Source organism: Nycticebus coucang, chromosome 1 (assembly GCF_027406575.1).
Source record: "Nycticebus coucang isolate mNycCou1 chromosome 1, mNycCou1.pri, whole genome shotgun sequence".
Classification (NCBI taxonomy): domain Eukaryota; kingdom Metazoa; phylum Chordata; class Mammalia; order Primates; family Lorisidae; genus Nycticebus; species Nycticebus coucang.
In genome coordinates this window covers 108,466,740-108,488,203 of record NC_069780.1, presented here as the reverse complement: position 1 = coordinate 108,488,203, position 21,464 = coordinate 108,466,740, and the positions used below count along the sequence as shown (strand labels likewise).

General features: G+C 64.6%; 1 long non-coding RNA gene, 4 other non-coding genes and 5 pseudogenes across 5 annotated transcripts in view; all 10 read left to right on the top strand.

Annotated features, from left to right (window-relative positions):
- The window catches only part of LOC128582312 (uncharacterized), a 312,656-nt gene that overhangs the window by 232,294 nt on the left and 58,898 nt on the right, over positions 1-21,464 (top strand). The window lies entirely within an intron of this gene.
- LOC128593498 (uncharacterized) lies at positions 1,089-1,208 on the top strand (annotated as a pseudogene).
- LOC128591744 (5S ribosomal RNA) lies at positions 3,758-3,876 on the top strand. The gene has a single exon (XR_008381646.1). It is a non-coding gene; the product is annotated as a 5S ribosomal RNA (ribosomal RNA).
- On the top strand, positions 5,642-5,761 carry LOC128593444 (uncharacterized; annotated as a pseudogene).
- LOC128591691 (5S ribosomal RNA) lies at positions 8,311-8,429 on the top strand. The gene has a single exon (XR_008381627.1). It is a non-coding gene; the product is annotated as a 5S ribosomal RNA (ribosomal RNA).
- Positions 10,196-10,315, top strand: LOC128593395 (uncharacterized; annotated as a pseudogene).
- Positions 12,864-12,982, top strand: LOC128591640 (5S ribosomal RNA). The gene has a single exon (XR_008381606.1). It is a non-coding gene; the product is annotated as a 5S ribosomal RNA (ribosomal RNA).
- Positions 14,749-14,868, top strand: LOC128593579 (uncharacterized; annotated as a pseudogene).
- LOC128591995 (5S ribosomal RNA) lies at positions 17,415-17,533 on the top strand. Its single transcript, XR_008381735.1, has one exon. It is a non-coding gene; the product is annotated as a 5S ribosomal RNA (ribosomal RNA).
- Positions 19,299-19,418, top strand: LOC128593345 (uncharacterized; annotated as a pseudogene).

The window sequence follows — 21,464 nt, the reverse complement described above, 5'->3', positions numbered from 1 at the left end:
GGGAGACCGACAGGAAGGGCGGGGGCGCAGGCGGGTCCTCCCCCATCTTGGGGGTGACCCAGGTCTCTGGCGAGGTCCGCCGGGGACAGCATGTAGGAGAGGGCGGACACAGCTGTCCCCGGGGGTGTGGGAAGAGGTGCCATGTGGCGATCGGCGGTGAACGTCCCAGCCCACCCCCGCCGGGCCAGGGCAGCCTGAGCGAGCGGCAGCCAAGCCTCGCGGGCTCCCCACTGCTGCCAACAGCCTTGCCAGCCAGGCTTAGCGCGGGTGGGCTCGGTCGCGGCCGCAGCCGGGCTGGGGTGACGGCACGCCCTGCAGTGCCACCTGAGGCGGCCCGGGGAGGCAACTGGAGACCTTGAGCCCCAAGTCCCGCCTCAGATCCTCCTGTCGAAAGAGCAAGAGGGAAAGGGCCTAGGGCCCCCATCCCCAAGAAGAAATCTCCGAAAGGCGTGGGGGTGGGGACCGAGGAGGACTACTGATGAGGACTCGCCCCAGCCCCCTAGGGGCCAGCGGCTCACCGCGGTCAAGCCTGGCTCTCGCGTGGAAACGGTCAGACACGGGTGCATGCCCGACACCCGACAGAGGCTGGGATGGGCCGTGTCGGGCCGGGCCGCGGCGGTGGAAGGGACCGCAGGGTGAAAGAGGACCTGGAGGGAGGGTGCTCGGGGCGGGGCGAGCCCAGGCACCCCGTCGCCCCTCCCCCACCCCTTTGGAGTTACCCAGGCCTCTGGCAAGGCCTGCGGGGCAGCCGGCTGGACAGGGCGGCCGCAACAGTCCCTGGGGGCGGAGAGGCGCTTCGCGGGGGACGATTGGGGCCGACAGGCGCGGCGCGGGAGTCCCGCCACCACCAGCTCCCCCGCCCCCGCACACACGCAACGCTCCAAAACCCCACCCGCGGTTCCCCCATCCCGTCCGCCCCCGTCCGGCGATCGCCCACGGCCGGGCCCTCTCCGGGGCTACGGGGCTCCCCGCTGTTGTCCCGTAGCCGGCGTGCAAGCCCCCAGCGGACGGGGCGTCGGGATGGGGTGGGGGGTGCCCAGCCAGCCGCCCAGTTCTGCCTCTTGAGGCGCCCGGGAGCCGGCCCGAACGTCTACGGCCGTATCACCCTGAACGCGCCCGATCTCGTCTGATCTCCGAAGCTTAAGCAGGGTCGGGCCTGGTTAGTACTTGGACGGGAGACCGCCTGGGAATACCGGGTGCTGCGGGCTTTTGCCTCTTCTTGCGTTGCTCGCCCGCCTCCTGGCGCGCGGTCCTGCCCAGTCCCCCCGTGGCGCCGACCTGGGCGGGCCCCGTCCGCCCCGCCTCCTTTTCCTCTTGTCCCTTGCCACCACTTTTCCTTCTCCACCGGGCCCTCTCCGGGGAGAAGGAATGGGCCTCGCTCCAGGCCCGCCCCCTGCCCTCTTCCAGGGGCACTCTTGCCTTCTTGAGTCCAAGACCGTCTCGGCTGGAGGGGTGCCGGTGGGGCTGGGGGGATAAGCATTTCCTTCTCTTCGGTAAGGCCACTGAGAGCTAATTGTGAATGCCTTTTTCAAAATTGCACAATGCCTTGTTTCTCAGGAGATTCATCTGCCCTTTCCTCAGACACACTTCGGCATGTTTACAAAGTGCCATCTCTTCCTGGAGAATACTTGCACTCATCCATCGCACGTGTGAATTCCTGAGCACTCCTCCTGAGTATCAGAAATACACATGAGCCCTTCCACAAGGTAAGTCCGTGTGCCAATAGCCGTCCAGCTCCGTGCATGATCTCAGTGAGAATAGAAGTTTGCCCCTGCCCCAGCAACGTATACCGGGGCAGTGTGCCGCTTGTGGCAAACACTCAGGAGGAAACTTCTCCTCAATAAGCCTTAAAGAGCTACCGGGGAGAGAAGTTTACCAACTTCCACAACGCCTCGCATCCCAGCAGCTTCATCTGCAACTTCCCTAGAAACAATTCAGTGTGTTTCCAATTCAGTGTGCCACCTCTACCGGAGAATACTTGTCTTGGTGGCACACGGAGCTCTCTCCACGCTCCTGGTGAGGGAATAGTAATACCCCTAAGCCCCCTCCAACGTAAACCAATGTGCCAGGCCATGCAACCACGTGCACGAACTCAGTGAGACCAGAAGCTTGCCCCCTGATCCAGCATAGAACCGGCAGGAGGCTTCGCACCCAAGGCCTCACCTCCCCTTTCTGCCAGTGTGCATCCAGGCAGCACACCACTCCCAAGGCACACGAGTCCACGTCTCTCCTGTCTGCCAGGGTGTATGCAGATAGCACTCCTTTTCCGCCAGGAAAAATCCTCACCTTTCCTTTCTGCCAGTGTGCATACAGTCAGCACTCCTCTCCCAGAGGACCCGAGTCCTGGAGCCCCTCCTTTCTGCCAGCGTCCATCCAGACAGCACCGGGCTCCTCTGCTATCACACCCGATTCCTCACCTGTCCTTCCTGCTGTGTGCATCCAGACAGCACTCCTCTCCCAGCGCAGGCGAGGACTCGGGTGCCATGCGGGAGCAGTGCCGTCTTCATGCCAACCGGCAGAAAGGGGGGGTGAGGACCCGGGTGCGTTGGCAGAGGAGTGCTGTCTGAAGGAACAGCAGCAGAAATGGGAGCTGAGGACTCGGGTGCGTTGGCAGAGGCGTGCTGCCTGCACGCACACTAGCAGAGAGGACGGATGAGGAGTCGGGTCGGCTGGGAGAGGAGTGCTGTGTGGACGCACACTCGCAGAAAGGAGAGCCGAGGACTCCTCCTCGGGTGCTCTGGGAGAGGCGTGCTGTCTGAATGCCCCCGAGCAGAATGGGGAGGTGGGGACAGAGTAAGCCAATGGCCCTTGGAGAATGTGCATGTTGCCAGGGAGACGAGGAGATTGCCACTGCACCAGCTTCTTAGCGGCCGTATCCCCGTGTGAGGGAAAAGCAGTTTCTTCTCTTCAGTAAGGCTATTGAGAGCTAACCGTGAATGCCTTTTTCAAAGTTCCCCCGGTACCTTCTTTCCCGGGAGGTTCCTCTGCCCTGTCCTTGTAAACTCTTCAGTCTATTTCCAAAGTGCAATCTGTTCCAGAGGATAATTGTATGGACCGGACACGTAACTGTCTGAACATTCCGTTCCCGCTGAGGAAACATTCATACATCTGAACCCCTCAGCGAGGTAAGTCAAGGTGCCACCAGCCGTGCAACTACGGGCATGAACTCAGTGAGAGGAGAAGATTGCCCCCTGGCTCTGGCACATACCCGTCAGGATGCTCACGCGTGGAAAAGGTCAGCCGTGCCCCAGCGGTGGAAGGAACTGCAGGGCGACAGAGGACCAGGAGGCGGGGTTGGGGTGGGGTGGAGGGGGGTGGTGGTTGTGGTGGTGGTGGTGGAGGCCCGGGGAGGCCACGCACCCCGTCCCCGCCCCAGCAGCCCCTGAAGTTTACTCAGGCCTCTGGCAAAGCCTGCGGGACCGCGGACAGCACAGGGCGGCGGCCACCGTCCCTGGGGACCCGAGAGGCGCTTCGTGGGGGGCGGGAGGGAGGGGGTGTGTGATTACCTGGGGCGACACACGCCCCAGGCGCCGGGTCCTGACCCCACCCCCACCTTCACATCCCCGCCCGCTGTTCCCCCAGCGTCTCCGCTCCTGTCCGGAGAGCGGCTTGCCAGCCTGGGCCGCTACGGGGCTCCCCGCTGTTGTTCCGGGTGCGGCCGGCGCGCGCAGCCAGCGGCGAGGAAGTCGGCATGGGGGGAGGGGGGCAGCCAGCAGCCCAGTTCTGCCTCTTGAGGCGCCCGGGAGCCGGCCCGTGCGTCTACGGCCATACCACCCTGAACGCGCCCGATCTCGTCTGATCTCGGAAGCTAAGCAGGGTCGGGCCTGGTTAGTACTTGGATGGGAGACCGCCTGGGAATACCGGGTGCTGTAGGCTTTTGCCTCTTCTTGCGTCGCTCGCCCACCTCCTGGAGCGGACCTGGCCGGGCCCCGTCCGCCCTGCCTCCTTGTCGTCTTGTCCCTTGCCACCACTTTCCCTTCAACACTGGGGCCCTGGCCTACGAGAAGGAACCGCCTTCGCTCCAGGGGCACTCGGACTTCTTGTGTCCAAGTCCGTCTCTGCGGCGGTGTGTCAGAGTGGGTCTCCTGCGCGTTGGTGGGGGGGGGGGTTCGGGCAATGTTGTGGCGTGGCTGTCCCCCTGGGTAGAAGACCGGGACCCGGTGTCCGACGGTGCTGCTCTGTGGACTGCCCAGGTGAGATGGGGCAGCGACACCCTGAGTGGCAATCTGGGGGTGGGGGCTGTGCGGGGATGCGGCGGGATTCCCGGTGGCCGCCAGCCTTGGCCGGCTTTGCGAACCGCAGGAGGATCTTCCGGACAAGGGCAGGGGCAGGGGCAGGGGCAATGGCAAGGGCGCGGGCAGGCCCGGGGCGCGCCGGTGGCTCCACGCGGGTGCCGGGCAGGTGACCACACCGGCAGGCGCGGGGGCCCCGGCGGCGGTGACGCAGGCTGGCCGCCAAGCCAGGCAGGTCCGAGTGGCCGGGACCCTGACCGCCGGGGCCAGATCTCTTGGCGTGGTCGGGGTAGAACACACGGAGGCTTCCGCACACGTGTGGGGAGACCGACAGGAAGGGCGGGGGCGCAGGCGGGTCCTCCCCCATCTTGGGGGTGACCCAGGTCTCTGGCGAGGTCCGCCGGGGACAGCATGTAGGAGAGGGCGGACACAGCTGTCCCCGGGGGTGTGGGAAGAGGTGCCATGTGGCGATCGGCGGTGAACGTCCCACCCCACCCCCGCCGGGCCAGGGCAGCCTGAGCGAGCGGCAGCCAAGCCTCGCGGGCTCCCCACTGCTGCCAACAGCCTTGCCAGCCAGGCTTAGCGCGGGTGGGCTCGGTCGCGGCCGCAGCCGGGCTGGGGTGACGGCACGCCCTGCAGTGCCACCTGAGGCGGCCCGGGGAGGCAACTGGAGACCTTGAGCCCCAAGTCCCGCCTCAGATCCTCCTGTCGAAAGAGCAAGAGGGAAAGGGCCTAGGGCCCCCATCCCCCAGAAGAAATCTCCGAAAGGCGTGGGGGTGGGGACCGAGGAGGACTACTGATGAGGACTCGCCCCAGCCCCCTAGGGGCCAGCGGCTCACCGCGGTCAAGCCTGGCTCTCGCGTGGAAACGGTCAGACACGGGTGCATGCCCGACACCCGACAGAGGCTGGGATGGGCCGTGTCGGGCCGGGCCGCGGCGGTGGAAGGGACCGCAGGGTGAAAGAGGACCTGGAGGGAGGGTGCTCGGGGCGGGGCGAGCCCAGGCACCCCGTCGCCCCTCCCCCACGCCTTTGGAGTTACCCAGGCCTCTGGCAAGGCCTGCGGGGCAGCCGGCTGGACAGGGCGGCCGCAACAGTCCCTGGGGGCGGAGAGGCGCTTCGCGGGGGACGATTGGGGCCGACAGGCGCGGCGCGGGAGTCCCGCCACCACCAGCTCCCCCGCCCCCGCACACCTGCACCGCTCCAAAACCCCACCCGCGGTTCCCCCATCCCGTCCGCCCCCGTCCGGCGATCGCCCACGGCCGGGCCCTCTCCGGGGCTACGGGGCTCCCCGCTGTTGTCCCGTAGCCGGCGTGCAAGCCCCCAGCGGACGGGGCGTCGGGATGGGGTGGGGGGTGCCCAGCCAGCCGCCCAGTTCTGCCTCTTGAGGCGCCCGGGAGCCGGCCCGAACGTCTACGGCCGTATCACCCTGAACGCGCCCGATCTCGTCTGATCTCCGAAGCTTAAGCAGGGTCGGGCCTGGTTAGTACTTGGACGGGAGACCGCCTGGGAATACCGGGTGCTGCGGGCTTTTGCCTTTTCTTGCGTTGCTCGCCCGCCTCCTGGCGCGCGGTCCTGCCCAGTCCCCCCGTGGCGCCGACCTGGGCGGGCCCCGTCCGCCCCGCCTCCTTTTCCTCTTGTCCCTTGCCACCACTTTTCCTTCTCCACCGGGCCCTCTCCGGGGAGAAGGAATGGGCCTCGCTCCAGGCCCGCCCCCTGCCCTCTTCCAGGGGCACTCTTGCCTTCTTGAGTCCAAGACCGTCTCGGCTGGAGGGGTGCCGGTGGGGCTGGGGGGATAAGCATTTCCTTCTCTTCGGTAAGGCCACTGAGAGCTAATTGTGAATGCCTTTTTCAAAATTGCACAATGCCTTGTTTCTCAGGAGATTCATCTGCCCTTTCCTCAGACACACTTCGGCATGTTTACAAAGTGCCATCTCTTCCTGGAGAATACTTGCACTCATCCATCGCACGTGTGAATTCCTGAGCACTCCTCCTGAGTATCAGAAATACACATGAGCCCTTCCACAAGGTAAGTCCGTGTGCCAATAGCCGTCCAGCTCCGTGCATGATCTCAGTGAGAATAGAAGTTTGCCCCTGCCCCAGCAACGTATACCGGGGCAGTGTGCCGCTTGTGGCAAACACTCAGGAGGAAACTTCTCCTCAATAAGCCTTAAAGAGCTACCGGGGAGAGAAGTTTACCAACTTCCACAACGCCTCGCATCCCAGCAGCTTCATCTGCAACTTCCCTAGAAACAATTCAGTGTGTTTCCAATTCAGTGTGCCACCTCTACCGGAGAATACTTGTCTTGGTGGCACACGGAGCTCTCTCCACGCTCCTGGTGAGGGAATAGTAATACCCCTAAGCCCCCTCCAACGTAAACCAATGTGCCAGGCCATGCAACCACGTGCACGAACTCAGTGAGACCAGAAGCTTGCCCCCTGATCCAGCATAGAACCGGCAGGAGGCTTCGCACCCAAGGCCTCACCTCCCCTTTCTGCCAGTGTGCATCCAGGCAGCACACCACTCCCAAGGCACACGAGTCCACGTCTCTCCTGTCTGCCTGGGTGTATGCAGATAGCACTCCTTTTCCGCCAGGAAAAATCCTCACCTTTCCTTTCTGCCAGTGTGCATACAGTCAGCACTCCTCTCCCAGAGGACCCGAGTCCTGGAGCCCCTCCTTTCTGCCAGCGTCCATCCAGACAGCACCGGGCTCCTCTGCTATCACACCCGATTCCTCACCTGTCCTTCCTGCTGTGTGCATCCAGACAGCACTCCTCTCCCAGCGCAGGCGAGGACTCGGGTGCCATGCGGGAGCAGTGCCGTCTTCATGCCAACCGGCAGAAAGGGGGGGTGAGGACCCGGGTGCGTTGGCAGAGGAGTGCTGTCTGAAGGAACAGCAGCAGAAATGGGAGCTGAGGACTCGGGTGCGTTGGCAGAGGCGTGCTGCCTGCACGCACACTAGCAGAGAGGACGGATGAGGAGTCGGGTCGGCTGGGAGAGGAGTGCTGTGTGGACGCACACTCGCAGATAGGAGAGCCGAGGACTCCTCCTCGGGTGCTCTGGGAGAGGCGTGCTGTCTGAATGCCCCCGAGCAGAATGGGGAGGTGGGGACAGAGTAAGCCAATGGCCCTTGGAGAATGTGCATGTTGCCAGGGAGACGAGGAGATTGCCACTGCACCAGCTTCTTAGCGGCCGTATCCCCGTGTGAGGGAAAAGCAGTTTCTTCTCTTCAGTAAGGCAATTGAGAGCTAACCGTGAATGCCTTTTTCAAAGTTCCCCCGGTACCTTCTTTCCCGGGAGGTTCCTCTGCCCTGTCCTTGTAAACTCTTCAGTCTATTTCCAAAGTGCAATCTGTTCCAGAGAATAATTGTATGGACCGGACACGTAACTGTCTGAACATTCCGTTCCCGCTGAGGAAACATTCATACATCTGAACCCCTCAGCGAGGTAAGTCAAGGTGCCACCAGCCGTGCAACTACGGGCATGAACTCAGTGAGAGGAGAAGATTGCCCCCTGGCTCTGGCACATACCCGTCAGGATGCTCACGCGTGGAAAAGGTCAGCCGTGCCCCAGCGGTGGAAGGAACTGCAGGGCGACAGAGGACCAGGAGGCGGGGTTGGGGTGGGGTGGAGGGGGGTGGTGGTTGTGGTGGTGGTGGTGGAGGCCCGGGGAGGCCACGCACCCCGTCCCCGCCCCAGCAGCCCCTGAAGTTTACTCAGGCCTCTGGCAAAGCCTGCGGGACCGCGGACAGCACAGGGCGGCGGCCACCGTCCCTGGGGACCCGAGAGGCGCTTCGTGGGGGGCGGGAGGGAGGGGGTGTGTGATTACCTGGGGCGACACACGCCCCAGGCGCCGGGTCCTGACCCCACCCCCACCTTCACATCCCCGCCCGCTGTTCCCCCAGCGTCTCCGCTCCTGTCCGGAGAGCGGCTTGCCAGCCTGGGCCGCTACGGGGCTCCCCGCTGTTGTTCCGGGTGCGGCCGGCGCGCGCAGCCAGCGGCGAGGAAGTCGGCATGGGGGGAGGGGGGCAGCCAGCAGCCCAGTCCTGCCTCTTGAGGCGCCCGGGAGCCGGCCCGTGCGTCTACGGCCATACCACCCTGAACGCGCCCGATCTCGTCTGATCTCGGAAGCTAAGCAGGGTCGGGCCTGGTTAGTACTTGGATGGGAGACCGCCTGGGAATACCGGGTGCTGTAGGCTTTTGCCTCTTCTTGCGTCGCTCGCCCACCTCCTGGTGCGGACCTGGCCGGGCCCCGTCCGCCCTGCCTCCTTGTCGTCTTGTCCCTTGCCACCACTTTCCCTTCAACACTGGGGCCCTGGCCTACGAGAAGGAACCGCCTTCGCTCCAGGGGCACTCGGACTTCTTGTGTCCAAGTCCGTCTCTGCGGCGGTGTGTCAGAGTGGGTCTCCTGCGCGTTGGTGGGGGGGGGGGGTTCGGGCAATGTTGTGGCGTGGCTGTCCCCCTGGGTAGAAGACCGGGACCCGGTGTCCGACGGTGCTGCTCTGTGGACTGCCCAGGTGAGATGGGGCAGCGACACCCTGAGTGGCAATCTGGGGGTGGGGGCTGTGCGGGGATGCGGCGGGATTCCCGGTGGCCGCCAGCCTTGGCCGGCTTTGCGAACCGCAGGAGGATCTTCCGGACAAGGGCAGGGGCAGGGGCAGGGGCAATGGCAAGGGCGCGGGCAGGCCCGGGGCGCGCCGGTGGCTTCACGCGGGTGCCGGGCAGGTGACCACACCGGCAGGCGCGGGGGCCCCGGCGGCGGTGACGCAGGCTGGCCGCCAAGCCAGGCAGGTCCGAGTGGCCGGGACCCTGACCGCCGGGGCCAGATCTCTTGGCGTGGTCGGGGTGGAACACACGGAGGCTTCCGCACACGTGTGGGGAGACCGACAGGAAGGGCGGGGGCGCAGGCGGGTCCTCCCCCATCTTGGGGGTGACCCAGGTCTCTGGCGAGGTCCGCCGGGGACAGCATGTAGGAGAGGGCGGACACAGCTGTCCCCGGGGGTGTGGGAAGAGGTGCCATGTGGCGATCGGCGGTGAACGTCCCAGCCCACCCCCGCCGGGCCAGGGCAGCCTGAGCGAGCGGCAGCCAAGCCTCGCGGGCTCCCCACTGCTGCCAACAGCCTTGCCAGCCAGGCTTAGCGCGGGTGGGCTCGGTCGCGGCCGCAGCCGGGCTGGGGTGACGGCACGCCCTGCAGTGCCACCTGAGGCGGCCCGGGGAGGCAACTGGAGACCTTGAGCCCCAAGTCCCGCCTCAGATCCTCCTGTCGAAAGAGCAAGAGGGAAAGGGCCTAGGGCCCCCATCCCCCAGAAGAAATCTCCGAAAGGCGTGGGGGTGGGGACCGAGGAGGACTACTGATGAGGACTCGCCCCAGCCCCCTAGGGGCCAGCGGCTCACCGCGGTCAAGCCTGGCTCTCGCGTGGAAACGGTCAGACACGGGTGCATGCCCGACACCCGACAGAGGCTGGGATGGGCCCTGTCGGGCCGGGCCGCGGCGGTGGAAGGGACCGCAGGGTGAAAGAGGACCTGGAGGGAGGGTGCTCGGGGCGGGGCGAGCCCAGGCACCCCGTCGCCCCTCCCCCACCCCTTTGGAGTTACCCAGGCCTCTGGCAAGGCCTGCGGGGCAGCCGGCTGGACGGGGCGGCCGCAACAGTCCCTGGGGGCGGAGAGGCGCTTCGCGGGGGACGATTGGGGCCGACAGGCGCGGCGCGGGAGTCCCGCCACCACCAGCTCCCCCCCCCCCGCACACACGCACCGATCCAAAACCCCACCCGCGGTTCCCCCATCCCGTCCGCCCCCGTCCGGCGATCGCCCACGGCCGGGCCCTCTCCGGGGCTACGGGGCTCCCCGCTGTTGTCCCGTAGCCGGCGTGCAAGCCCCCAGCGGACGGGGCGTCGGGATGGGGTGGGGGGTGCCCAGCCAGCCGCCCAGTTCTGCCTCTTGAGGCGCCCGGGAGCCGGCCCGAACGTCTACGGCCGTATCACCCTGAACGCGCCCGATCTCGTCTGATCTCCGAAGCTTAAGCAGGGTCGGGCCTGGTTAGTACTTGGACGGGAGACCGCCTGGGAATACCGGGTGCTGCGGGCTTTTCCCTCTTCTTGCGTCGCTCGCCCGCCTCCTGGCGCGCGGTCCTGCCCAGTCCCCCCGTGGCGCCGACCTGGGCGGGCCCCTCCGCCCCGCCTCCTTTTCCTCTTGTCCCTTGCCACCACTTTTCCTTCTCCACCGGGCCCTCTCCGGGGAGATGGAATGGGCCTCGCTCCAGGCCCGCCCCCTGCCCTCTTCCAGGGGCACTCTTGCCTTCTTGAGTCCAAGACCGTCTCGGCTGGAGGGGTGCCGGTGGGGCTGGGGGGATAAGCATTTCCTTCTCTTCGGTAAGGCCACTGAGAGCTAATTGTGAATGCCTTTTTCAAAATTGCACAATGCCTTGTTTCTCAGGAGATTCATCTGCCCTTTCCTCAGACACACTTCGGCATGTTTACAAAGTGCCATCTCTTCCTGGAGAATACTTGCACTCATCCATCGCACGTGTGAATTCCTGAGCACTCCTCCTGAGTATCAGAAATACACATGAGCCCTTCCACAAGGTAAGTCCGTGTGCCAATAGCCGTCCAGCTCCGTGCATGATCTCAGTGAGAATAGAAGTTTGCCCCTGCCCCAGCAACGTATACCGGGGCAGTGTGCCGCTTGTGGCAAACACTCAGGAGGAAACTTCTCCTCAATAAGCCTTAAAGAGCTACCGGGGAGAGAAGTTTACCAACTTCCACAACGCCTCGCATCCCAGCAGCTTCATCTGCAACTTCCCTAGAAACAATTCAGTGTGTTTCCAATTCAGTGTGCCACCTCTACCGGAGAATACTTGTCTTGGTGGCACACGGAGCTCTCTCCACGCTCCTGGTGAGGGAATAGTAATACCCCTAAGCCCCCTCCAACGTAACCCAATGTGCCAGGCCATGCAACCACGTGCACGAACTCAGTGACACCAGAAGCTTGCCCCCTGATCCAGCATAGAACCGGCAGGAGGCTTCGCACCCAAGGCCTCACCTCCCCTTTCTGCCAGTGTGCATCCAGGCAGCACACCACTCCCAAGGCACACGAGTCCACGTCTCTCCTGTCTGCCAGGGTGTATGCAGATAGCACTCCTTTTCCGCCAGGAAAAATCCTCACCTTTCCTTTCTGCCAGTGTGCATACAGTCAGCACTCCTCTCCCAGAGGACCCGAGTCCTGGAGCCCCTCCTTTCTGCCAGCGTCCATCCAGACAGCACCGGGCTCCTCTGCTATCACACCCGATTCCTCACCTGTCCTTCCTGCTGTGTGCATCCAGACAGCACTCCTCTCCCAGCGCAGGCGAGGACTCGGGTGCCATGCGGGAGCAGTGCCGTCTTCATGCCAACCGGCAGAAAGGGGGGGTGAGGACCCGGGTGCGTTGGCAGAGGAGTGCTGTCTGAAGGAACAGCAGCAGAAATGGGAGCTGAGGACTCGGGTGCGTTGGCAGAGGCGTGCTGCCTGCACGCACACTAGCAGAGAGGACGGATGAGGAGTCGGGTCGGCTGGGAGAGGAGTGCTGTGTGGACGCACACTCGCAGAAAGGAGAGCCGAGGACTCCTCCTCGGGTGCTCTGGGAGAGGCGTGCTGTCTGAATGCCCCCGAGCAGAATGGGGAGGTGGGGACAGAGTAAGCCAATGGCCCTTGGAGAATGTGCATGTTGCCAGGGAGACGAGGAGATTGCCACTGCACCAGCTTCTTAGCGGCCGTATCCCCGTGTGAGGGAAAAGCAGTTTCTTCTCTTCAGTAAGGCTATTGAGAGCTAACCGTGAATGCCTTTTTCAAAGTTCCCCCGGTACCTTCTTTCCCGGGAGGTTCCTCTGCCCTGTCCTTGTAAACTCTTCAGTCTATTTCCAAAGTGCAATCTGTTCCAGAGGATAATTGTATGGACCGGACACGTAACTGTCTGAACATTCCGTTCCCGCTGAGGAAACATTCATACATCTGAACCCCTCAGCGAGGTAAGTCAAGGTGCCACCAGCCGTGCAACTACGGGCATGAACTCAGTGAGAGGAGAAGATTGCCCCCTGGCTCTGGCACATACCCGTCAGGATGCTCACGCGTGGAAAAGGTCAGCCGTGCCCCAGCGGTGGAAGGAACTGCAGGGCGACAGAGGACCAGGAGGCGGGGTTGGGGTGGGGTGGAGGGGGGTGGTGGTTGTGGTGGTGGTGGTGGAGGCCCGGGGAGGCCACGCACCCCGTCCCCGCCCCAGCAGCCCCTGAAGTTTACTCAGGCCTCTGGCAAAGCCTGCGGGACCGCGGACAGCACAGGGCGGCGGCCACCGTCCCTGGGGACCCGAGAGGCGCTTCGTGGGGGGCGGGAGGGAGGGGGTGTGTGATTACCTGGGGCGACACACGCCCCAGGCGCCGGGTCCTGACCCCACCCCCACCTTCACATCCCCGCCCGCTGTTCCCCCAGCGTCTCCGCTCCTGTCCGGAGAGCGGCTTGCCAGCCTGGGCCGCTACGGGGCTCCCCGCTGTTGTTCCGGGTGCGGCCGGCGCGCGCAGCCAGCGGCGAGGAAGTCGGCATGGGGGGAGGGGGGCAGCCAGCAGCCCAGTTCTGCCTCTTGAGGCGCCCGGGAGCCGGCCCGTGCGTCTACGGCCATACCACCCTGAACGCGCCCGATCTCGTCTGATCTCGGAAGCTAAGCAGGGTCGGGCCTGGTTAGTACTTGGATGGGAGACCGCCTGGGAATACCGGGTGCTGTAGGCTTTTGCCTCTTCTTGCGTCGCTCGCCCACCTCCTGGAGCGGACCTGGCCGGGCCCCGTCCGCCCTGCCTCCTTGTCGTCTTGTCCCTTGCCACCACTTTCCCTTCAACACTGGGGCCCTGGCCTACGAGAAGGAACCGCCTTCGCTCCAGGGGCACTCGGACTTCTTGTGTCCAAGTCCGTCTCTGCGGCGGTGTGTCAGAGTGGGTCTCCTGCGCGTTGGTGGGGGGGGGGGGTTCGGGCAATGTTGTGGCGTGGCTGTCCCCCTGGGTAGAAGACCGGGACCCGGTGTCCGACGGTGCTGCTCTGTGGACTGCCCAGGTGAGATGGGGCAGCGACACCCTGAGTGGCAATCTGGGGGTGGGGGCTGTGCGGGGATGCGGCGGGATTCCCGGTGGCCGCCAGCCTTGGCCGGCTTTGCGAACCGCAGGAGGATCTTCCGGACAAGGGCAGGGGCAGGGGCAGGGGCAATGGCCTGGGCGCGGGCAGGCCCGGGGCGCGCCGGTGGCTCCACGCGGGTGCCGGGCAGGTGACCACACCGGCAGGCGCGGGGGCCCCGGCGGCGGTGACGCAGGCTGGCCGCCAAGCCAGGCAGGTCCGAGTGGCCGGGACCCTGACCGCCGGGGCCAGATCTCTTGGCGTGGTCGGGGTAGAACACACGGAGGCTTCCGCACACGTGTGGGGAGACCGACAGGAAGGGCGGGGGCGCAGGCGGGTCCTCCCCCATCTTGGGGGTGACCCAGGTCTCTGGCGAGGTCCGCCGGGGACAGCATGTAGGAGAGGGCGGACACAGCTGTCCCCGGGGGTGTGGGAAGAGGTGCCATGTGGCGATCGGCGGTGAACGTCCCAGCCCACCCCCGCCGGGCCAGGGCAGCCTGAGCGAGCGGCAGCCAAGCCTCGCGGGCTCCCCACTGCTGCCAACAGCCTTGCCAGCCAGGCTTAGCGCGGGTGGGCTCGGTCGCGGCCGCAGCCGGGCTGGGGTGACGGCACGCCCTGCAGTGCCACCTGAGGCGGCCCGGGGAGGCAACTGGAGACCTTGAGCCCCAAGTCCCGCCTCAGATCCTCCTGTCGAAAGAGCAAGAGGGAAAGGGCCTAGGGCCCCCATCCCCCAGAAGAAATCTCCGAAAGGCGTGGGGGTGGGGACCGAGGAGGACTACTGATGAGGACTCGCCCCAGCCCCCTAGGGGCCAGCGGCTCACCGCGGTCAAGCCTGGCTCTCGCGTGGAAACGGTCAGACACGGGTGCATGCCCGACACCCGACAGAGGCTGGGATGGGCCGTGTCGGGCCGGGCCGCGGCGGTGGAAGGGACCGCAGGGTGAAAGAGGACCTGGAGGGAGGGTGCTCGGGGCGGGGCGAGCCCAGGCACCCCGTCGCCCCTCCCCCACCCCTTTGGAGTTACCCAGGCCTCTGGCAAGGCCTGCGGGGCAGCCGGCTGGACAGGGCGGCCGCAACAGTCCCTGGGGGCGGAGAGGCGCTTCGCGGGGGACGATTGGGGCCGACAGGCGCGGCGCGGGAGTCCCGCCACCACCAGCTCCCCCGCCCCCGCACACACGCAACGCTCCAAAACCCCACCCGCGGTTCCCCCATCCCGTCCGCCCCCGTCCGGCGATCGCCCACGGCCGGGCCCTCTCCGGGGCTACGGGGCTCCCCGCTGTTGTCCCGTAGCCGGCGTGCAAGCCCCCAGCGGACGGGGCGTCGGGATGGGGTGGGGGGTGCCCAGCCAGCCGCCCAGTTCTGCCTCTTGAGGCGCCCGGGAGCCGGCCCGAACGTCTACGGCCGTATCAACCTGAACGCGCCCGATCTCGTCTGATCTCCGAAGCTTAAGCAGGGTCGGGCCTGGTTAGTACTTGGACGGGAGACCGCCTGGGAATACCGGGTGCTGCGGGCTTTTGCCTCTTCTTGCGTCGCTCGCCCGCCTCCTGGCGCGCGGTCCTGCCCAGTCCCCCCGTGGCGCCGACCTGGGCGGGCCCCGTCCGCCCCGCCTCCTTTTCCTCTTGTCCCTTGCCACCACTTTTCCTTCTCCACCGGGCCCTCTCCGGGGAGAAGGAATGGGCCTCGCTCCAGGCCCGCCCCCTGCCCTCTTCCAGGGGCACTCTTGCCTTCTTGAGTCCAAGACCGTCTCGGCTGGAGGGGTGCCGGTGGGGCTGGGGGGATAAGCATTTCCTTCTCTTCGGTAAGGCCACTGAGAGCTAATTGTGAATGCCTTTTTCAAAATTGCACAATGCCTTGTTTCTCAGGAGATTCATCTGCCCTTTCCTCAGACACACTTCGGCATGTTTACAAAGTGCCATCTCTTCCTGGAGAATACTTGCACTCATCCATCGCACGTGTGAATTCCTGAGCACTCCTCCTGAGTATCAGAAATACACATGAGCCCTTCCACAAGGTAAGTCCGTGTGCCAATAGCCGTCCAGCTCCGTGCATGATCTCAGTGAGAATAGAAGTTTGCCCCTGCCCCAGCAACGTATACCGGGGCAGTGTGCCGCTTGTGGCAAACACTCAGGAGGAAACTTCTCCTCAATAAGCCTTAAAGAGCTACCGGGGAGAGAAGTTTACCAACTTCCACAACGCCTCGCATCCCAGCAGCTTCATCTGCAACTTCCTTAGAAACAATTCAGTGTGTTTCCAATTCAGTGTGCCACCTCTACCGGAGAATACTTGTCTTGGTGGCACACGGAGCTCTCTCCACGCTCCTGGTGAGGGAATAGTAATACCCCTAAGCCCCCTCCAACGTAAACCAATGTGCCAGGCCATGCAACCACGTGCACGAACTCAGTGAGACCAGAAGCTTGCCCCCTGATCCAGCATAGAACCGGCAGGAGGCTTCGCACCCAAGGCCTCACCTCCCCTTTCTGCCAGTGTGCATCCAGGCAGCACACCACTCCCAAGGCACACGAGTCCACGTCTCTCCTGTCTGCCAGGGTGTATGCAGATAGCACTCCTTTTCCGCCAGGAAAAATCCTCACCTTTCCTTTCTGCCAGTGTGCATACAGTCAGCACTCCTCTCCCAGAGGACCCGAGTCCTGGAGCCCCTCCTTTCTGCCAGCGTCCATCCAGACAGCACCGGGCTCCTCTGCTATCACACCCGATTCCTCACCTGTCCTTCCTGCTGTGTGCATCCAGACAGCACTCCTCTCCCAGCGCAGGCGAGGACTCGGGTGCCATGCGGGAGCAGTGCCGTCTTCATGCCAACCGAGAAAGGGGGGGTGAGGACCCGGGTGCGTTGGCAGAGGAGTGCTGTCTGAAGGAACAGCAGCAGAAATGGGAGCTGAGGACTCGGGTGCGTTGGCAGAGGCGTGCTGCCTGCACGCACACTAGCAGAGAGGACGGATGAGGAGTCGGGTCGGCTGGGAGAGGAGTGCTGTGTGGACGCACACTCGCAGAAAGGAGAGCCGAGGACTCCTCCTCGGGTGCTCTGGGAGAGGCGTGCTGTCTGAATGCCCCGAGCAGAATGGGGAGGTGGGGACAGAGTAAGCCAATGGCCCTTGGAGAATGTGCATGTTGCCAGGGAGACGAGGAGATTGCCACTGCACCAGCTTCTTAGCGGCCGTATCCCCGTGTGAGGGAAAAGCAGTTTCTTCTCTTCAGTAAGGCTATTGAGAGCTAACCGTGAATGCCTTTTTCAAAGTTCCCCCGGTACCTTCTTTCCCGGGAGGTTCCTCTGCCCTGTCCTTGTAAACTCTTCAGTCTATTTCCAAAGTGCAATCTGTTCCAGAGGATAATTGTATGGACCGGACACGTAACTGTCTGAACATTCCGTTCCCGCTGAGGAAACATTCATACATCTGAACCCCTCAGCGAGGTAAGTCAAGGTGCCACCAGCCGTGCAACTACGGGCATGAACTCAGTGAGAGGAGAAGATTGCCCCCTGGCTCTGGCACATACCCGTCAGGATGCTCACGCGTGGAAAAGGTCAGCCGTGCCCCAGCGGTGGAAGGAACTGCAGGGCGACAGAGGACCAGGAGGCGGGGTTGGGGTGGGTTGCAGGGGGGTGGTGGTTGTGGTGGTGGTGGTGGAGGCCCGGGGAGGCCACGCACCCCGTCCCCGCCCCAGCAGCCCCTGAAGTTTACTCAGGCCTCTGGCAAAGCCTGCGGGACCGCGGACAGCACAGGGCGGCGGCCACCGTCCCTGGGGACCCGAGAGGCGCTTCGTGGGGGGCGGGAGGGAGGGGGTGTGTGATTACCTGGGGCGACACACGCCCCAGGCGCCGGGTCCTGACCCCACCCCCACCTTCACATCCCCGCCCGCTGTTCCCCCAGCGTCTCCGCTCCTGTCCGGAGAGCGGCTTGCCAGCCTGGGCCGCTACGGGGCTCCCCGCTGTTGTTCCGGGTGCGGCCGGCGCGCGCAGCCAGCGGCGAGGAAGTCGGCATGGGGGGAGGGGGGCAGCCAGCAGCCCAGTTCTGCCTCTTGAGGCGCCCGGGAGCCGGCCCGTCCGTCTATGGCCATACCACCCTGAACGCGCCCGATCTCGTCTGATCTCGGAAGCTAAGCAGGGTCGGGCCTGGTTAGTACTTGGATGGCAGACCGCCTGGGAATACCGGGTGCTGTAGGCTTTTGCCTCTTCTTGCGTCGCTCGCCCACCTCCTGGAGCGGACCTGGCCGGGCCCCGTCCGCCCTGCCTCCTTGTCGTCTTGTCCCTTGCCACCACTTTCCCTTCAACACTGGGGCCCTGGCCTACGAGAAGGAACCGCCTTCGCTCCAGGGGCACTCGGACTTCTTGTGTCCAAGTCCGTCTCTGCGGCGGTGTGTCAGAGTGGGTCTCCTGCGCGTTGGTGGGGGGGGGGGTTCGGGCAATGTTGTGGCGTGGCTGTCCCCCTGGGTAGAAGACCGGGACCCGGTGTCCGACGGTGCTGCTCTGTGGACTGCCCAGGTGAGATGGGGCAGCGACACCCTGAGTGGCAATCTGGGAGTGGGGGCTGTGCGGGGATGCGGCGGGATTCCCGGTGGCCGCCAGCCTTGGCCGGCTTTGCGAACCGCAGGAGGATCTTCCGGACAAGGGCAGGGGCAGGGGCAGGGGCAATGGCCTAGGCGCGGGCAGGCCCGGGGCGCGCCGGTGGCTCCACGCGGGTGCCGGGCAGGTGACCACACCGGCAGGCGCGGGGGCCCCGGCGGCGGTGACGCAGGCTGGCCGCCAAGCCAGGCAGGTCCGAGTGGCCGGGACCCTGACCGCCGGGGCCAGATCTCTTGGCGTGGTCGGGGTGGAACACACGGAGGCTTCCGCACACGTGTGGGGAGACCGACAGGAAGGGCGGGGGCGCAGGCGGGTCCTCCCCCATCTTGGGGGTGACCCAGGTCTCTGGCGAGGTCCGCCGGGGACAGCATGTAGGAGAGGGCGGACACAGCTGTCCCCGGGGGTGTGGGAAGAGGTGCCATGTGGCGATCGGCGGTGAACGTCCCAGCCCACCCCCGCCGGGCCAGGGCAGCCTGAGCGAGCGGCAGCCAAGCCTCGCGGGCTCCCCACTGCTGCCAACAGCCTTGCCAGCCAGGCTTAGCGCGGGTGGGCTCGGTCGCGGCCGCAGCCGGGCTGGGGTGACGGCACGCCCTGCAGTGCCACCTGAGGCGGCCCGGGGAGGCAACTGGAGACCTTGAGCCCCAAGTCCCGCCTCAGATCCTCCTGTCGAAAGAGCAAGAGGGAAAGGGCCTAGGGCCCCCATCCCCCAGAAGAAATCTCCGAAAGGCGTGGGGGTGGGGACCGAGGAGGACTACTGATGAGGACTCGCCCCAGCCCCCTAGGGGCCAGCGGCTCACCGCGGTCAAGCCTGGCTCTCGCGTGGAAACGGTCAGACACGGGTGCATGCCCGACACCCGACAGAGGCTGGGATGGGCCCTGTCGGGCCGGGCCGCGGCGGTGGAAGGGACCGCAGGGTGAAAGAGGACCTGGAGGGAGGGTGCTCGGGGCGGGGCGAGCCCAGGCACCCCGTCGCCCCTCCCCCACCCCTTTGGAGTTACCCAGGCCTCTGGCAAGGCCTGCGGGGCAGCCGGCTGGACGGGGCGGCCGCAACAGTCCCTGGGGGCGGAGAGGCGCTTCGCGGGGGACGATTGGGGCCGACAGGCGCGGCGCGGGAGTCCCGCCACCACCAGCTCCCCCCCCCCCGCACACACGCACCGATCCAAAACCCCACCCGCGGTTCCCCCATCCCGTCCGCCCCCGTCCGGCGATCGCCCACGGCCGGGCCCTCTCCGGGGCTACGGGGCTCCCCGCTGTTGTCCCGTAGCCGGCGTGCAAGCCCCCAGCGGACGGGGCGTCGGGATGGGGTGGGGGGTGCCCAGCCAGCCGCCCAGTTCTGCCTCTTGAGGCGCCCGGGAGCCGGCCCGAACGTCTACGGCCGTATCACCCTGAACGCGCCCGATCTCGTCTGATCTCCGAAGCTTAAGCAGGGTCGGGCCTGGTTAGTACTTGGACGGGAGACCGCCTGGGAATACCGGGTGCTGCGGGCTTTTCCCTCTTCTTGCGTCGCTCGCCCGCCTCCTGGCGCGCGGTCCTGCCCAGTCCCCCCGTGGCGCCGACCTGGGCGGGCCCCTCCGCCCCGCCTCCTTTTCCTCTTGTCCCTTGCCACCACTTTTCCTTCTCCACCGGGCCCTCTCCGGGGAGATGGAATGGGCCTCGCTCCAGGCCCGCCCCCTGCCCTCTTCCAGGGGCACTCTTGCCTTCTTGAGTCCAAGACCGTCTCGGCTGGAGGGGTGCCGGTGGGGCTGGGGGGATAAGCATTTCCTTCTCTTCGGTAAGGCCACTGAGAGCTAATTGTGAATGCCTTTTTCAAAATTGCACAATGCCTTGTTTCTCAGGAGATTCATCTGCCCTTTCCTCAGACACACTTCGGCATGTTTACAAAGTGCCATCTCTTCCTGGAGAATACTTGCACTCATCCATCGCACGTGTGAATTCCTGAGCACTCCTCCTGAGTATCAGAAATACACATGAGCCCTTCCACAAGGTAAGTCCGTGTGCCAATAGCCGTCCAGCTCCGTGCATGATCTCAGTGAGAATAGAAGTTTGCCCCTGCCCAGCAACGTATACCGGGGCAGTGTGCCGCTTGTGGCAAACACTCAGGAGGAAACTTCTCCTCAATAAGCCTTAAAGAGCTACCGGGGAGAGAAGTTTACCAACTTCCACAACGCCTCGCATCCCAGCAGCTTCATCTGCAACTTCCCTAGAAACAATTCAGTGTGTTTCCAATTCAGTGTGCCACCTCTACCGGAGAATACTTGTCTTGGTGGCACACGGAGCTCTCTCCACGCTCCTGGTGAGGGAATAGTAATACCCCTAAGCCCCCTCCAACGTAACCCAATGTGCCAGGCCATGCAACCACGTGCACGAACTCAGTGACACCAGAAGCTTGCCCCCTGATCCAGCATAGAACCGGCAGGAGGCTTCGCACCCAAGGCCTCACCTCCCCTTTCTGCCAGTGTGCATCCAGGCAGCACACCACTCCCAAGGCACACGAGTCCACGTCTCTCCTGTCTGCCAGGGTGTATGCAGATAGCACTCCTTTTCCGCCAGGAAAAATCCTCACCTTTCCTTTCTGCCAGTGTGCATACAGTCAGCACTCCTCTCCCAGAGGACCCGAGTCCTGGAGCCCCTCCTTTCTGCCAGCGTCCATCCAGACAGCACCGGGCTCCTCTGCTATCACACCCGATTCCTCACCTGTCCTTCCTGCTGTGTGCATCCAGACAGCACTCCTCTCCCAGCGCAGGCGAGGACTCGGGTGCCATGCGGGAGCAGTGCCGTCTTCATGCCAACCGGCAGAAAGGGGGGGTGAGGACCCGGGTGCGTTGGCAGAGGAGTGCTGTCTGAAGGAACAGCAGCAGAAATGGGAGCTGAGGACTCGGGTGCGTTGGCAGAGGCGTGCTGCCTGCACGCACACTAGCAGAGAGGACGGATGAGGAGTCGGGTCGGCTGGGAGAGGAGTGCTGTGTGGACGCACACTCGCAGAAAGGAGAGCCGAGGACTCCTCCTCGGGTGCTCTGGGAGAGGCGTGCTGTCTGAATGCCCCCGAGCAGAATGGGGAGGTGGGGACAGAGTAAGCCAATGGCCCTTGGAGAATGTGCATGTTGCCAGGGAGACGAGGAGATTGCCACTGCACCAGCTTCTTAGCGGCCGTATCCCCGTGTGAGGGAAAAGCAGTTTCTTCTCTTCAGTAAGGCTATTGAGAGCTAACCGTGAATGCCTTTTTCAAAGTTCCCCCGGTACCTTCTTTCCCGGGAGGTTCCTCTGCCCTGTCCTTGTAAACTCTTCAGTCTATTTCCAAAGTGCAATCTGTTCCAGAGGATAATTGTATGGACCGGACACGTAACTGTCTGAACATTCCGTTCCCGCTGAGGAAACATTCATACATCTGAACCCCTCAGCGAGGTAAGTCAAGGTGCCACCAGCCGTGCAACTACGGGCATGAACTCAGTGAGAGGAGAAGATTGCCCCCTGGCTCTGGCACATACCCGTCAGGATGCTCACGCGTGGAAAAGGTCAGCCGTGCCCCAGCGGTG